The sequence below is a fragment of the Helianthus annuus genome, chromosome 14, assembly GCF_002127325.2.
Source record: "Helianthus annuus cultivar XRQ/B chromosome 14, HanXRQr2.0-SUNRISE, whole genome shotgun sequence".
NCBI lineage: Eukaryota > Viridiplantae > Streptophyta > Magnoliopsida > Asterales > Asteraceae > Helianthus > Helianthus annuus.
Window position 1 is genome coordinate 147,903,661 of NC_035446.2, and position 16,790 is coordinate 147,920,450.

Here is a 16,790-nt window from a genome sequence, read left to right on the forward strand (position 1 = left end):
AACCTGTGACGAAAAGTATCTTCATTAAATTTTGGATTTTCATCAAAATAATCGGCCATGAGTGTCTCGTGGCCCCCCACACGATCTCGACGGACATAATTTTTTTTTACTAGACGATGCCGTGTCTAGTAGCTCCGCTTGTTGGATGAGATTTTGGAAGAAAATTAAGCTACTATCGCTTGACGATGCATCTCCATCATCGGGAAAGTCAGGTAGGGTAGAAAGAAACGGAAGCTTGGAATCCATTTTGTGTTTGAAAGATTTGAGTTTGAGAGTTTTGGTGTGGGTTTGAGAGTTGTGAATGTGGTAAAAAAAATGAATTAGGTTGGTTAGATATATATTGTTTAAAAAAAATTGATTTTTTTTTTTAAATTTGACCGTTTGTCAACGGTCCCTTTCGAAACTTGTGCCATCTTCACGCGGTGAACCCACACCCAAAACCCACCCCGAATCGGGACCCCGCGGTGATGGCGGCGGTGTTCCCGATCGGGGAAACGCCTCACCGATTCACTCCCCGAAGACGCCCCGTACACCCTAAGAGCATTTATAGGGTATGGTTTCGAAAACGTTATACTTATAATTCTTTCTCAAACAATTCTTACATCCTAAATATATCCCTACATTTTCCATTTTTTAACCATAAATTTCTTTTAATCCTTGTCATCTGTATAACTTGAAACCAAGACTCATCCCCCCCGGGGCGGACTTAGTGTGGTCGGAGGCGTAGCACAGGCTACGGCTCAACTTTTAACCGGTAGTGTAATTTTTTTTTTCCGATTTTTATACTAAGGACACCCCTCAACAGCTACTAGGACACCCCTCAAAAAAAATTTACAAACTGATATTAAGCCCAAATAATTCTGATTATATTGGCTCAAATAACCAAATGATAGCCCAATTTTAGTTAGCCCAAATAAACAAAAAAAAAAAAGAAAAATTACAAGTTTTGTCCTTTATCTTTATATCACTTTTCAGGCGGTGTCCTTTTTAATAAATGTTGACAGACGGTGTCCTTTACTAGGTATTTTGTTGCAAGTTTAGTCCTTTATCTATGTATTTTGTTGCAAGTTTAGTCCTTTACACCCAACAATTAACAGAGTTTTTTAACTCGGTTGGGTGTAAAGGACTAAACTTGTAACAAAATACCTAGTAAAGGACACGGCCTGTCAATATTTGTTAAAAAGGACACCGCCTGAAAAGTGGTATAAAGATAAAGGACAAAACCTGTAATTTTTCCAAAAAAAAAAAACCAATAGTGTATGGGGGCGGCAGTCGGCAGATTGAATGCAGGGAAGGGAAACCAAAGGTCGATTGTCCAAGACTCCAAGTCACGAACAGTTTGTCAATTTGTCATCGCACATTCGCACTTGCAGAATTGTTGTCGAACAACGTCACACGATTACATTACACGAACAGAAATCACTTTCGCAGGAGGTTTGTTTGATTGTTTCAGTTTCGCAGAATCGCAGGAGGTTGTCAGCTTGCTGTTATCGGGCATCGGCATTCGGAGAATCGGAGGTTTGTTTCAGAAATATATGGAAGTGAATAAGTGATTAGTTTTATGAATATTTTATATTTATTTATATGAACTAGATTATTAGACCCGTGTATTACACGGGTTTAAAAATAAAAAATTATATAATTTTACAATCTTTACATAAATTGACATAACTATATCTTTTACTTTGGACAATGTCTCATATAGTTGGTCATGTGTAAAAACTATTTTTTTTAGAAACAAACCAACCTTACATAGTGAATGTTTTTGACTTTTATTTATTGGAATGACAAAAGATATGGCGAGAGGAATTTGTCACCTTTTCAATATTTAGAGTGTCATTTTATCTAAGGGTATTAATTGAAATCTAGAGATAAGCCTTTGAGCGCCAATTTTACTTCCAAATAAGATTTGTGCCTCAATAACCCGATAGCCATTGATTGGACCTGTAGTCGGGTTCCATTGCGTAAACCATATCTTTTAATCAATATTTCTTAATGACGTTATTAGAACATCGATCTTTAGTAATTATCTATGGTTATTAGAACATCGACCTTTAGTAATTATCTATGGTTTAGCAAGCCTAAAAGTTTAAGTCCATTAAGGACATTCGATGAGTGTAGATTTGCCTTAACCTTATCATGAAGATACTTTGACTCTTATAACAATGAGTGTAGATTTGCCTTAAAATTATCATAAAGACACTTTGACTCTTATAAACTAACATAACTTAGATATTCTTTTTCTTCGTTAAGAAATAATGAAAGAAAGGATCAGATGGGTTAGTACTTAGTAGTGAGGAGATTCTTTGGTATATCTATAACACTTTTCTTTAGTTTTTTTTTTGATTCCCAAACCCAAAAAAAAAAAAACGTATAATGAAATTTTAATGACTTGATATATTAATTATAAAATTATAATAATTTATAAACAATTAACTTTGCGATACAACAACAAATTTTTTATAATAATTAATTAATGGTTATAAAGCTTTTGATTTTGATATATTCATATTAATTAATGAATTAATTTAATATTAACATATTAAAAAAATAAAATGGTCGTTTGCTTAAGAATAAAAATTAAAACAAAATGAATCAACGGATAAGCATCGAATTAAAAAAAATTAATTTAATTTCATTATTTTGCTATGAAAATAATAAATAATTTAATACATATTTTTAATAATTATGTAAGCAAATTTATTTGAGGAATAAGGAGGTATTGCCATGTGGCATTATTTTGAGTCTTTTATTAGTATTAGATATAGTCAAGATTCACATTCACACGAACAGGAGGTATTCATTAGTTTTATGAATATTTTATATTTATATGAATAAAATCTATGGAATTGATTAGTTTTTTATTGGTTTTTTTATTGTTTTAGTTTGATATGATTAGTTGGTTTAATTGTTGTTGTTACTCATTGTTAATGGCCGTTGATTGTTAATTGATTGTTTTATTGTTTGAATTCTTTGAAGTTATGACGAAACCAAAATCCAAAAAACAAGCTTTAATCGGGAACTTTTTCAAAAGAAAGTACGAAGAAATTAATGATGATGATACAATTCCGAATGAAACAACTCCTCCGAATGTTGACGTTGATTCAAGTCCGAATGTTGATAATGTTAATATCCAAGCAAATGATGACGTTGATGCAAGTGCGAATGTTGATCAAAAGAAAATACGAAGAAATTAATGATGATGACGTTTTTCGAAATTGAAGCTTGTGAAGACGGATTTACGCAATCAAATCGGCCCGGAATTCTTGAACAATGCTATGGTTTGTGCGGTCGAAAAGGATTTTTTAAGTGAAGTAAAAGACGACGATATGATGGAACGATTTCAAGCTATGAAAAAAAGAAGAGGACAAATCTATTAGGTAACAATGTTTTACTTTATTTATGTATTGTTTTTTTTAATATTGTATGATTGCACGGTAAAAAAAATTGGGATACCCCTAAATTAATGTCCTAGTTCCGCCACTGCATCCCCCTACCTGAGCCAGTTGTTTAAATGTTTTGTTTTTATCAATTGACCACCACCTCATTGGTATCCTTGTATTTTCCATACCGCCAACCTTTTTACGTAGGGATATTGGATTTAAATAACATCAACTTTCACCAATTGGTCGATAGCACTCTCAACTTTTGATTTGTAGCACATCACTTCCAACTTTCAACTTATTGGCCGATAGCACTTCAAAACTAACTGAACCCTAACCCAATTAACTTTTTACTGATGTGGCACATGTGTGGTGACGTGGCATCTAACTTGTTTTTTGATGACGTGGCAGCTGACGTGACGTCTGAATTGGCTTTTTTATGACGTGGCAGGGGATGTGGCATCTGACTTGGCTTTTTTTTATGACGTAGCAGCGGATGTGGCAGCTGATGTCAACAAACTGGGTTAGTTTGGAAATGTTATCGGCTAATAAGTTGAAAATTGGGATAGTGTGACACAAATCGAAAATTGAGAGTGCTATCAGCCAATTGGTAAAAGTTTGAGTTATATAAATCCAATCTCTCTTTTACATATGACACAATCAAATTTGTTATTATGATAAACTATAGTTTTTTTATATCGTGTATATGAATAATATAAACTATATTTAAATATTAAAGTACGTGGTTTTATAGCCTAGTGACATTTTTAGAGTGGGATAAGGCTTAGTGACCATTAGGTCATGGGTTCGATTCCCACAATGAGAATTTTCCTAGATTTATTGAGTTTACTCCTATCTATATAGGCATTATAGCCTAGTGGTTGATGGCATAATGATACTCAATTAGTTCATCAATGATCCAAATTTGTTTTTAAAAAATATTTAAATATTACAATTTCTTTTAAAAAAAATAAGATATGAAATATAAATAAGGAAAATGAAATTAAAGAGAAAAAAATCTTTGAAAGGGTCTATCAAATCATGTTTGTAGCTAGCGCGTTCATAAACCGGAGAAACCAGTCAAACCACCCAAACTGACGAAACTAATTAAGCAATCCATATCAAAGAAACTCAGCCAATTTGAAACACGTGCAGTTCGGATTTAACGGTTTAACTTGAAATTTGGAACTAGTCGGTAAACCGAACCGGTCGTTTAACATTTATTATCTATTGTTTTTATATTTTAGGATTATAAAATTGTATGTGTATAATATATTTTTGAATAATCCTTTTCATTTTTAAAAATAAAATTTAAAATATGTTAAAAATATTTTCTTTGTTCTAAACCTAGAGAACCAAACCATAAAACCAGTCGATTTAGCCCACCCAACCAATCTCATCGGTTTTGATTTGCATTTTTCTAAAATTGTAATTTCATCGGTTTGATTTGCATTTTTCTAAAATCGTAATTACCGGTTTGGCTCAAAGTTTTTGTCACGGCTTGTTAAACCAGATAAAAACACCCAACTCGTTTAGCCCATCCAACCAATCTCATTAGTATACTTTATATTTTTCGAAAACCGTATTTAGTGGTTTGGCTCAAAATTTTCGTCACGACCTGTTAAACGAGACAAAAACACGGTTGTCTATATCAATTCTTCAACATGAATAGTATTTTCAAAGTCATCCATAGATTGACTCGTGTAAAGCGGTCGTCAATTGCAATTAATTTTGTCCCTCAGGGCCACACCATAGTCAATGGATTTACATCGAACACCAGTTGAGGGTTGATTAATTCATTTGTATAATTGTGAATATATAAAGAGAAAAAAGAATAAAATAGTGTCAAAATTTTCTCGAAAGAAGTAGGGCCATTATAGTTGGTGCCAATTTCGAAAAAGACCATTTGATGAAAGGGGTCTTGGCCCGTAACTTACTGAACTTTCCTTGCAAAATTTATGGCTTTTGAGTTTTGCACATATTAAATTACTTCTTTAATTTTATTAATAATTTTAGCTTTTAGATCATTACTAAATAATATAATTTATGAAAAGATATGATCTAATCGCAGGTGCACACGTGTCAAAGGGACCATACCACTCCAAGCCGACAACCTTGCCATACAAAAGCATTCAGAAGGTTCTAGAAGATTCTGGAAGAGGATACCTGGCAACAAGAAGATGCTCTCAACAGACAAAAAAGACGACATGTGGCACCAATGGAGCGAATAACCATGTGTCACGTCACCTCCAGGCCTGACCATGGCAGGGGGGACAGAATGGATATAATAGAAGACTCAACCTCCAGGTTTAAGGATCTGGTTCTTACTCTCTCACTCTATACATCCACTTATCCTCAAAGTGATTACCTATTCTCACGCCGGAGGGTGGTTATAAGGAGAACCCCCCATCTTCTCCTCCTTGTAGCGAGTCACCGGTGTTGTTTGTTTTGAAGGATACCTTGGAAGAATCAGTCATTCGTCGAGTGGAGAACAGAGGTAGAACCATCATGTACGCGACGACCGACTAAATAGTCTAGTGCTATATCTAGTGTTTCTTCAATTTATAAACTGACTAATTTGATTATGTATGGGAGCATACACAACCGAGTTTGATTTACAATAGATTTTGTGACATTGTTATTTTCAAAGTTCATGTTTTTGCAATTTATAATTTCTGTTTGAGACGATCGGCTAAATAGTCTAGTGCTATCTAGTGTTTCTTCAATTTATAAACTGACTAATTTGATTATGCATGGGAGCATACACAACCGAGTTTGACTTACAATAAGTTTTGTGACATTGTTATTTTCAGAGTTTAAGTTTTTGCAATTTATAATCTCTGTTTGATTGTGCAAATTTTGATTTTATATCTCAAATGATTTCTTTGTTCACGTATGCTCTTTTATATTTTCACAATTATATTTTACCAAAAGACAAACTAAACTTATATTTTAGTTATTCATAAATTATGATCTTTAAGTTGCATATTATGGGTATAAAGTATTTTTTTTATTATGCATCAATCGCTTCATAATGAATTAGAAATAAGATAAAAAAGCAAAACTTGTAACAATCCTAACTATTCGGTAAACATGACCACCAATTTCACATGGTTAGAACAAGTTAATTGTAAGAGCATGTATAATAGGTGTAGATGAATATATCGACGTCGTTGTTATGAACACGTGACTACAGATCAAAGGAAGCACCAATAAAGCAACGTTACACATTCTCCCCCATGATGGTCTCACGCACAGTAGATCGTGCCAATCGCACACTTTAGATGTGGGATTTCTATCCACCAATTAGGGCAAAGATGATGTTAGCACACCCATACACATAAAGGAATCCCTGTGGTGAGCCTAGCGATGTTTTCTAATTTCCAGTCTAATCGGTGGGAGGTACTTCTATTCTCCTCGAAAACATCTATTGGTTGAGCAAGTCCAAACCCATTCTTGACCAAAATTCGCATCTTCATTAGGCATCGTCTATTCATGTTTAATAATACAAGAAAAATAGTCATTTCTTCTAGTCACTTTTCAAATAGTGTATGTTTTCAGTAAAAAAATCTGAAAAAAGCGATACAAGATTTTTTTCTCAAACAAAATAAAGTAGTTTAGGTTACGTTTCAAATCAAGTTCATTGGTCCTTGATAGACTAGCGTCTAAACTGCATATTTGAAAAACATTGTTTGCAAGACTGTGTAAAAACGATTAAACCATGTTTTTCATATTTACTTGCACAAATTACGCACTCGTATACGTAATGAATAAAAAAAATCAGAAAACATGATTATGGAGAATATAGAAATGATGATTATTAAGTGAGGATATTTTTTTATTATGGTTAGAACTTGTTAGAACTTTTTTTTTTCAACGGCTTGAATTACATTAAATTCGTCTTCAACGAGATTTGAACCCTTGACCTTAAGGGGAGCAACACCTTAGGCTAGAGGGTATGGTGATGGTCCTCTAAGGGAAGATGATCCGCACGTAGGCGCCACGTCATAGTCCTCCCAAGGATGGTCACTAGAGGGTATGGGAGGATGATCCTACCCCACCACTTTTTTTATTTTTTAGTTTTAATTTCTATGTCCTATGTACAAGTATTGAAGCCTAATGTACAAGTCACTAACACAAACAAACAAAGGGGCCCACCATTGGAGGATCGTCCTCGCCGTCCATTCCTCGACGTTGAAGACGGGGACGGAGCTCGACGGGAGGGGGGCGGGATGGGGTGACGCCGGCGACGTATGAAGACGGGGCTGAGGACGGCTGCATACCGTCTAGCTTTAACTTCAATGATTTTGCCAGTCTTATGAGTTATGGTTATAACTTATATAGAGTTATGGTTAATAACAATCTTATGATTATTTTAATTTTTTTTTTTGTTTAATCGACCTATGTCATATACGAAAAAGAATAACAAATTGCTAACTTTGAATGATTGAAGCAAACAACCTCAACATAATTTGATATGATTGGATGGCTTTTAGGTTTTGTTGACGTTGAAATATTATTCGTAAGTAATTTGTAAATTGTAATAAAAATATCGGGTCAATGGACAAGCTATTGGTGCACCGTGCACGTTCATAGAGCGTATTACTAGGTCATATGTCCAAGACTAAGTTTCTAGAAACAAACGACTTTGTAAAACTTCGATTTTGATTATCTTAGGTTCTTAAAGCTTTTTTTGTTTTTATAAATAAAAACCTTCTTTAAAATTAGAAGAACAAACAATTTAAAAGGGTCAAGTTATTCTACAAAGGCTTCTAATTGTAAGAAGTGTAAGAAGGATTTATAGAGTGACAAGTGTCCAATAAGCTAAAACTAAACCCATTACATCACCACCAAAAAAACCTAAACACCCACCCCACCCCCACCCCACCCCACCACCACCCAAAAACCTAAACCCCCCCCACCCAAAAACCTAACCCCCCCCCCCCCCCCGCGGCAAAAAAACAAAAAAAAACTATACCTCACCAAAAAAACCCCCAAAAAACCTAAAAAAAACGTAACCCCCCCCCACCCCACCCCCCAAAGACCTAAAAAAACCTAACCCCCCCCCCTCCCCACCCCCCAAAAACCTAAAAAAACCTAACCTCCCCCCCCCCCCCCCAAACCCCCAAAAAACCTAAAAAAAAACAAAACACCCACACCCAAAAACCTAAACCCCCACCCCCTCGGAATTTTTTTTTTTTTTTTTTTGGGTGGGTGATGTGGGGGGGGTTAGGTTTTTGGTGGTGGTGAATGTTTAAGGTTTTCTTTTTTTTTTTGTAGTGGGGTTTTTTTGTGTAGTGGGTTTTTTTTAGGTTATTGGACACTTGTCACTCTACAAATCCTTCTTACACTTCTTACAATTAGGATCCTTTGTATTTGATCCTAATCCCAATTTAAAATACTAAAACATCCTGGAACGGATATATAGATTATCAATTACGGACTCTAGTTAAAAAAAAATATCGAATTAATTTATTTAGTTTTGTCATATGTGAGACTTGAACCCAAAACTTTCAAACCTTTTATGGTTAGGTTTACAAACTGTAGCTAAAAATATATTGATTTTTTAAATATAAAATCTTTTTTTAAAGTTTTTTTTTTGAAACTTAAAACTTCATTAACACACAGAGCAAGGCCAAAAAACCATGACCGCTCCAAACACAAACTTACAACATGTACAACGGGTATTTGACCCACTCATTCCAATCTATCCTTTTACAACTCGATCTATACTTCAGCCACAAAAAAGCCATAGATTTTGTCGAAGCCACCACCTCAGCAACCTTAGGCTCGGACTTCTGAAAAATCGCCTTATTTCTTTCCAACCAAATGGCCCAACAAGCAACCATAATAATGCCTCTAATAACCTTCTTACCTTTAGCTGAAGTAGAAACCGACTCGTGCCAAGAAAATAAGTCCTCTATAGAGCTGAAGTGAGCAGGAACCAAATGACACCATCTCCAAATGAAGCTCCAGACCCCGAACACAAACCCACAAGAAACAAAGGTGTGGGTAACAGTCTCCTCATCAACTCCACATAAGGCGCATCTAATAGAGGGCAGATTGACTCCCCTTTTAACCAATTCAACACAGGTGGGAATCCTTTCTTTTTCAAGACGCCAAACGTGTATATTCACCTTAATCGGAACCCAATTCACCCACCTCATACGCTGATCTGGCAGCCCATATAGATTTTTTCTCAGCGCCTCTTTCACTAAGGCAACAGAGAACCCCTTACCCAAGTTGTTATCCCAATACCACCGATCATGGCTCCCATTTAAACGGACGGTGGACAGCATAAAGAACAAATCTTGGATCTCCGATATACCTTCCACCGTTGAAGCGCCCAGATACCAATCATCAGCGATTAAATTCTGCCCCTCCACTTGAATAAGACGATCACTAACCGTGCAATTTTTATCCCTGTCCAAATAAAACAGCACCGGCCATCTAACACTAAGCGGCGTAGACCCAAACCACGTATCCTTCCAGAAGCTAATTCGCTTACCATCCCCGAGCTGACAGGAAAGCATCTTGTCTATGCTCTTCCCATCAAATCGGATAGCACCTGTCCCCGAAACAATTGCCTTCCAAACCCCTGGGATAGTATTTTTAACCGGAAGAAAATCCCACTTATTTCTTCCCCCATGGATGCTGAGAATAATCCTCCTCCATAGGCCATCATAATCGGTTTTGAACCTCCACACCCATTTAACCAACAAGGCCGAGTTAACTTCAGAAAGCTTAGATATTCCCAGACCTCCGAACCTTTTAGGTCTCGTAACAATCTCCCAAGCGACCCAATGAATCCCTTTTCCTTCCTTACAACCCATCCATAGAAATTTTCTCATAATCTTCTCAATATTGTCTATAACTTTACACGGCGCTTTGAACATAGAGAGATAATATACTGGGAGACTCGAGAGCACCGATTTGATCAGAGTAAGCCGACCCCCAATGGATAGCATCTTGGCTTTCCAAGATTGTAACCTACTCCGGATAGTGTCCACAACTGGATCCCAATAGCTAACCCGGTTCATATTCGCTCCGACTTTGATGCCAAGGTATTTAAAAGGAAGATCACCCTTATTACAACCCAAATACTCAGCCATACAACACACTTCTAGATCATCTAAACCCACACCAAACAAATGCGACTTGTGAACATTCATCTTCATACCAGAACACACATGGAATATACGTAGCAGCCTCATTAAATTCACTATATTACTTCTATCCCATTTCCCCAAAATTAACGCGTCATCCGCGTATAACATATGCGAAAGGGTAGGCCCTGCATTCGGCAATTTTATACCCTCTATATCCCCCAAACGACCAGCTCTAGTAATCATGCCAGCCAAAGCTTCCATAACAATCAAAAACAGAAAAGGCGACAACGGATCACCTTGCCTTAGCCCTTTTTGACACTCGAACTCGAACGTAGGAGAACCATTGACAAGCACCGCTGACCGAGCCGACTGTATAATACCTCTAACCCATAAACACCATCTAGAGGGGAAACCCATCTGATCCATAACTGACATAAGGAAATCCCAGTTCACGTTATCATACGCCTTCTCGAAATCGATTTTAAACATAAACGCCTTCTCGCCACTCTTCTTAGCCCAACTAATAAACTCGTTAAGCACCAACGGGCCATCCAAAATATACCTGTCTTTGAGGAAAGCCGACTGAGAATTAGAAATCACATCGCCCATGACCTTCTTGATTCTAGAGGCAATAACTTTTGAAATCGCTTTATTTATGACACCCACTAGATTAATAGGACGGTAATCCTTTAAACCCATAGGCGTTCTGTTTTTAGCGATTAGAGTGATATAAGACAAGCTGGACTCCTTACGAATACAACCCGAACCATGGAACTCTTCAAATAAACTAACAAAGTCATCCTCCAAACAATCCCAAAAATGTTTGATGAAACGGAAATTGAACCCGTCCGGCCCTGGCGCTTTCTCAGACCCACAATCGAAAACCGCTTCCTTGATCTCCTCCTTGGTAAAAGGAGCAATCAAGTCTTCTTTTTTATCCATCGGAATTTGCTTCAATTCATTAGACACGAACCTTGGTCTGCAAACATGCTTTTCCCTAAACAAATCTCTGTAAAAACGAAGAATTTCTCTTTTGACTAAAGGCGGTTGCGAGACCCAATCCCCATCTATCAAAACCCCCGGAATCATATTCGCCGCTTTTCTCCCGTTAATACACCGATGAAAGAAGGCAGAGTTCTCATCCCCCAAAATCGCCCAGTTCATACGAGACTTTTGCTTAAGGTCTTTATTTTTAAGAAAATTCAACCTATCCACTTCCTTCTTGCTTTCCTCCCAGATCCACTCCTCGTCTTCCTCTAACACCCCATCCTCGAGTTTTTTCTCCATCCGATTAATCGTATTTTTCAAATCCGCCATTTCCTCCCCTTCTTTCAGCGTAATCTGCTTCCACCAGTCTTTTAGAGCTAGCTTGGCAGCCCCCAGCTTTTTGTGCAGGGAACTACCCGGAGGACCATCACACACAACACTATCAAATGCTTTCTTGACCACTTCTTCACAACCTTCTCTATGTAACCAAGAATCGAACCATTTAAATGGTTTGGCCCCGAAATTCAACTCATTAGTAGACAATAGCAGTGGGCTGTGATCAGAGAGTTCTCTTGCCAAAGCCCGAAAGCAAGCTCCATTCCATCTAGTAAAGAAGTCCTCACATACCAAAACTCGATCTATCTTGCTCATCTTTGCCGAATTACCCACACCCGTCAAATACGTGAACTTATTCCCCTGCATATAATATTCTTGCAAAGTGGCTTCATCTATAAAATTATTAAAGTCCTCGGCTGCCTTACTATTGAACTTCGAGTTTTTTCTCTCTTCAAACCACCTGACAGAATTGAAATCGCCTACAAAAACCCACATTCCCGTTTTCCCCTGCATCAAATTCAGTAAACGATTCCACAGGATTCTTTTTTCCCCAACTTTCTGAGGAGCGTATACATTGACCATGTTCACAACAGTCCCATCTTCAACCAAGCACCCCGATGTTAACAAAAAATTACTATCCCTCTCCGAGCTAAACTTTTTGAATTTCCTCGGGTTCCATATGCTGATTAACCCACCTGATTTCCCTCTAGCCTCAACCGTATCAAACTCAAAACCCCCATTACCCCACAGCAGAGCAAAATCAAAATTCTCATAATTGACCACCATCGACTCTTGAAGTGCCAAGAAATCGACCTTATGTTTTAACACCAAGCCCTTAACCCAGGCCGGTTTACCCACCGACCCTATACCACGAACATTTAAAGACATGAAATTCATCGCAAACCTGTTTGTACCCCTTCACCTTCGATAGTGTCTGCAATCAGGGTTTCAAATCCTTGTAATTGAACCCCCAAACGACCTCCGAACTCAACTGTAGCTTCCAATTCCTCTGTCGTACGTTTCGCCTCAGGTGACTGAGGTAATTTTGGAGCTTCTTCCATATTATCATCTTCCTGACTAGGCACACCATTCTCCCCAAAATCGTCGACATCTTCAACCAGAACCTGGAAAGAATTAGCCAAGGAAACAGGAGCAGTCCCTCTAGTTTTTACCATATTACAATCCACTCCCCTGATAATGGGTTCTAAATCGAATGGATCATCATCAGTTTTGGGCCCCTTATTGGGCCTATCGTTACTACTTAGGTATGACCCACCAGACCCTAAGCCCAAGTCCACTTGTTTCTTTTTATCTTTTTTCCTTTTGTTATTTTTGACCGGAATTTCTGCTATCAAGGGATTAACTGCATTGACTTCTCCTGATCCACCTTCCATATTTTCGACCGAACCATCCTCCTCTGTTACACCCCCATTAACTTGGACATTAAAATCCTCATTAATTGTTTCTGTAATTATTTCCTTTTCCATAAATACCTTTGCCGGATTTGCAGCCGGCGTTTTCATGGAACTCGAGTTCCGATCACTGTTCACCTGGGAATCCCTAGCATCACACTGAGCGATATAGCTCGATAACCATTCTTTCTCTTCCTCCTCAACCCATATCTTAAACGTTTTTCCTCGCCATTTCAAGAACAGAACTTCTTGAATTCTAGCACCTTGACCAACTAGAACTCCTATGTATTGAAAAGAAGCGTCCAACTCCAAACTATCAACCGTCGGCTTTCGAACCACCATGCCAAAGAAACTACCAATGTTTTCGATCACCCGATCGTCTAAGATACATAGAGGAATACCAAGGACTTTTAACCATGAGACACGTTCGAAGTCTAACTCCTGTCCTTCCCATATGACAGCCGAAGTAAACACATCCGATCTTCCCGTTATTTCGTCTTTAGCCATCAACGCATGTTCCTTAGTATTAAACGTAATCAAAACCGTTAGACCTCCCAAGCAGTTAACAATCCCCTCCCCAAGGCCCATCTCCTTCAATAACACCTTAATCATCCTCAACACATCCAAAGAGGTAACCCTAGCTGCAATCGATCTCCCATGCAGGTCTTCATAAGCGCATATGGTATCATCCACCGTCAAAGTTTTGCCTTTAGCCACCCCAGAGAAAGCCTCCTTGAAGGACATAGTGTTTGAGTAAAAACCATTACTAGTACCAATCTTTGGATTACCATGCTCCTTATCCCCCTGTGGATTCTGAGTCTGCTTATTCTTCGGGACATACGTCTTTTGGCCTTCAACCTCACCTTCCTCCATTACGAATCTAGCCACGTTGACCTTGATCTTGTAATCTCCCAATCTAATGGAGGACAGGACTCTCTCCATCTCTCTTGAATCTTTAACATCGAACAATGACACAAACCCGAATCGTCTTCCAACCTTGTCTCTTTTCCTTGCGATATAGATATCGAAGATGGTTCCGAAATTCCTGACTTCTTTCGCTAAATCGGCGCCGCTGCATCTTTCCGTAGATTTGCTACGTAAAACTTAGTGATTCTTGACAATACCTCCACCGGAATGGGTTTCCGGTGGGTTCCGGTGGTTTTTTTAAAGTTAGTTTTATGGTTTCAAATTATTAAAGTTATTATTTTAACAATATAACTTTGTAAATCACATTGACGTTTATATCATTTGAAATGAAAAAGAAAAAATTATCAGTTAATCCGGTCATATATTTTGATTCCCACTAAAAATTATGGAGTATAAATTTTGATACATTAGCTTAACAACTTAACCCCTCAAACATGCTTCGAGCCTTGGACCATATAATGTCACCTCACCTTAATTTATCATTCTAACTAGGGGTGTAAATGGTCGAAGCCCGCTCGTAAACTAATCCAGATTAGCTAGATCGCCTCGCTAAAAGCTTGAATCGAGACACGCTTAAACAAGCTCAAGCCTAAAAATAAGCTTATTTAATAGATAAGCCTACACTTCACTTATCAAGCTCGAGTTGGCCCGCGAGGCTAAACAAGTATATTATGTATATATTTTTATTTAATAATATATATATATATATATATATATATATAAAACTAATTGTGTTAAAATTACTAAATAATATGTATTAAAAGTATAATCTATATATATATATATATAAATGAAATGGATTTGGGCTATGTGTCCTTTGTCTTTGGCCATCTAGGCTGATGTGGCAATTTGGTTTAGGAGGGAAATCCCAATTTGCTTTGTACAATCACGATTCCAAGGAAAAAAGGCGGGATCCGAATTGAGTTGGGTCGGGTTTTTCGAATTCGGGTCATAGTATATATTTTCTTTTTTTCTCATTCTTCTTGCACACACTTTACAAACCCTAAAAAACTAAGTTGCATCCTCTCTCCTATCACCATCACCAAGATCCTCAATTCTAAACCATAGCCAAATCTCTGCAACATCATCTTCTTCACACAAATCAATCCTATTAACCAATCAAATGTATGTTTCTATGTTTTTGATTTTATTGTTTCTGATTTCTTTGTTTTACGATTGTAATCTACACAATCGATCCTAAATCTACTTTATTTATGTTATTCAATTCTATAGAAACTTGATTTTATAAAGATTGTGTCGAATGCTATTAACTTCTTCTTTGTCCTAAACTTTGTAGATCTGATCATAAAAATTGAAGGTATATTATTTTAATTTGTTGTTTATCTATTGTGTATCTTTAATCTAGCGATTGAACATTTATCTTTCTGTTTTTTTTTTTTTTTTTGCAAACAAAATCAAGATCAGAGGTTTTATTATCATCATCTACATATATCAAAGTTACTGATTTTTGTTGATTTTGTTTTTCATGTGGAACCCTAAATCTTGGATAAAATCGGACTCCGATCATTCGTGAAACAACAGAGGTTAGTTAAATGTTATAGCTGTTTTCTTTTTTTTTTTTAAGTTTGTGTAGGTTTGATTTTATCCTTTCTGTTCGGTATTTCTTTTTTTTTTTCGTTGTGTGTTGGTTGTTTGTTGATGATGATTTTGCATCATCCGATTCCAATCATATGAAATGATATTTTGTTGATGTTTTGATTTTGTTCTCATGTTACTCATATTTTTATTTACAGTCTTTTAGTTTGTTGTTGATGATGATATGTTTTGATTGTGTCCGATGTTTTTTGATTGTGTTGATGAAGATTTACAGTGGTCTGATATTTTTTCATCCGGTATAATGTTTTTGTCTTCGGAATATTGATTTTGGTTCTAAAAAATAAATATTTTTTATTTTTTTAAACCGTTTCTTTTTATTTTTGAATTTGGAAGTTTCTCAATTGATTAAATTATCTTTTAAAGCTTATTGATTGTTGATTTAGGAATATTGATTGTTTTTCTATAAATACTTTACCGTTTTATTTTTTTAAAAACCTTCATATATATTTTTCAGATATGCATCCCTTGCACAACAGTCCTTTATTTTTAAAGCTTATCGATGAAGATGAACCGATATTTTTGGTACGTTTATGTGTATTCTAATTACTAATCATATTTTAAGTAAACTGATATTTATCTTTTTTTATTTCGTTTTAAACTTATAGCAAATAAATGGTGATTTATATTTAGTATGATAATTTATGGCATTGGATGTTAGTGATATAATTTTTAGAATTCAAATTTTAAATTTTAAATTTTGAGGTTTCTAATTTAAATTTTAAATTTAAAATTTTGAGCAATTTTAAATTTCGTTAGTGATTTATTTTTAGTATGATAATTTTGCGGAATTAAAGTTTCTGTTTCTATAAATAAATGGTGTTACGTTTTTTGAAACCTCAAATTTAAAATTTTAAGGTTTCTATTTATATTTCCGGAATTTAAATTTTAAATTTAAAATTTTGATCAATTTTAAATTTCGTTAGTGAATTATTTTTAGTATGATTATTTTCCGGAATTAGGGTTTCTATTTCCGGAATTCAAATTTTAAATTTATATTTTTGAGCAATTTTAAATTTTGT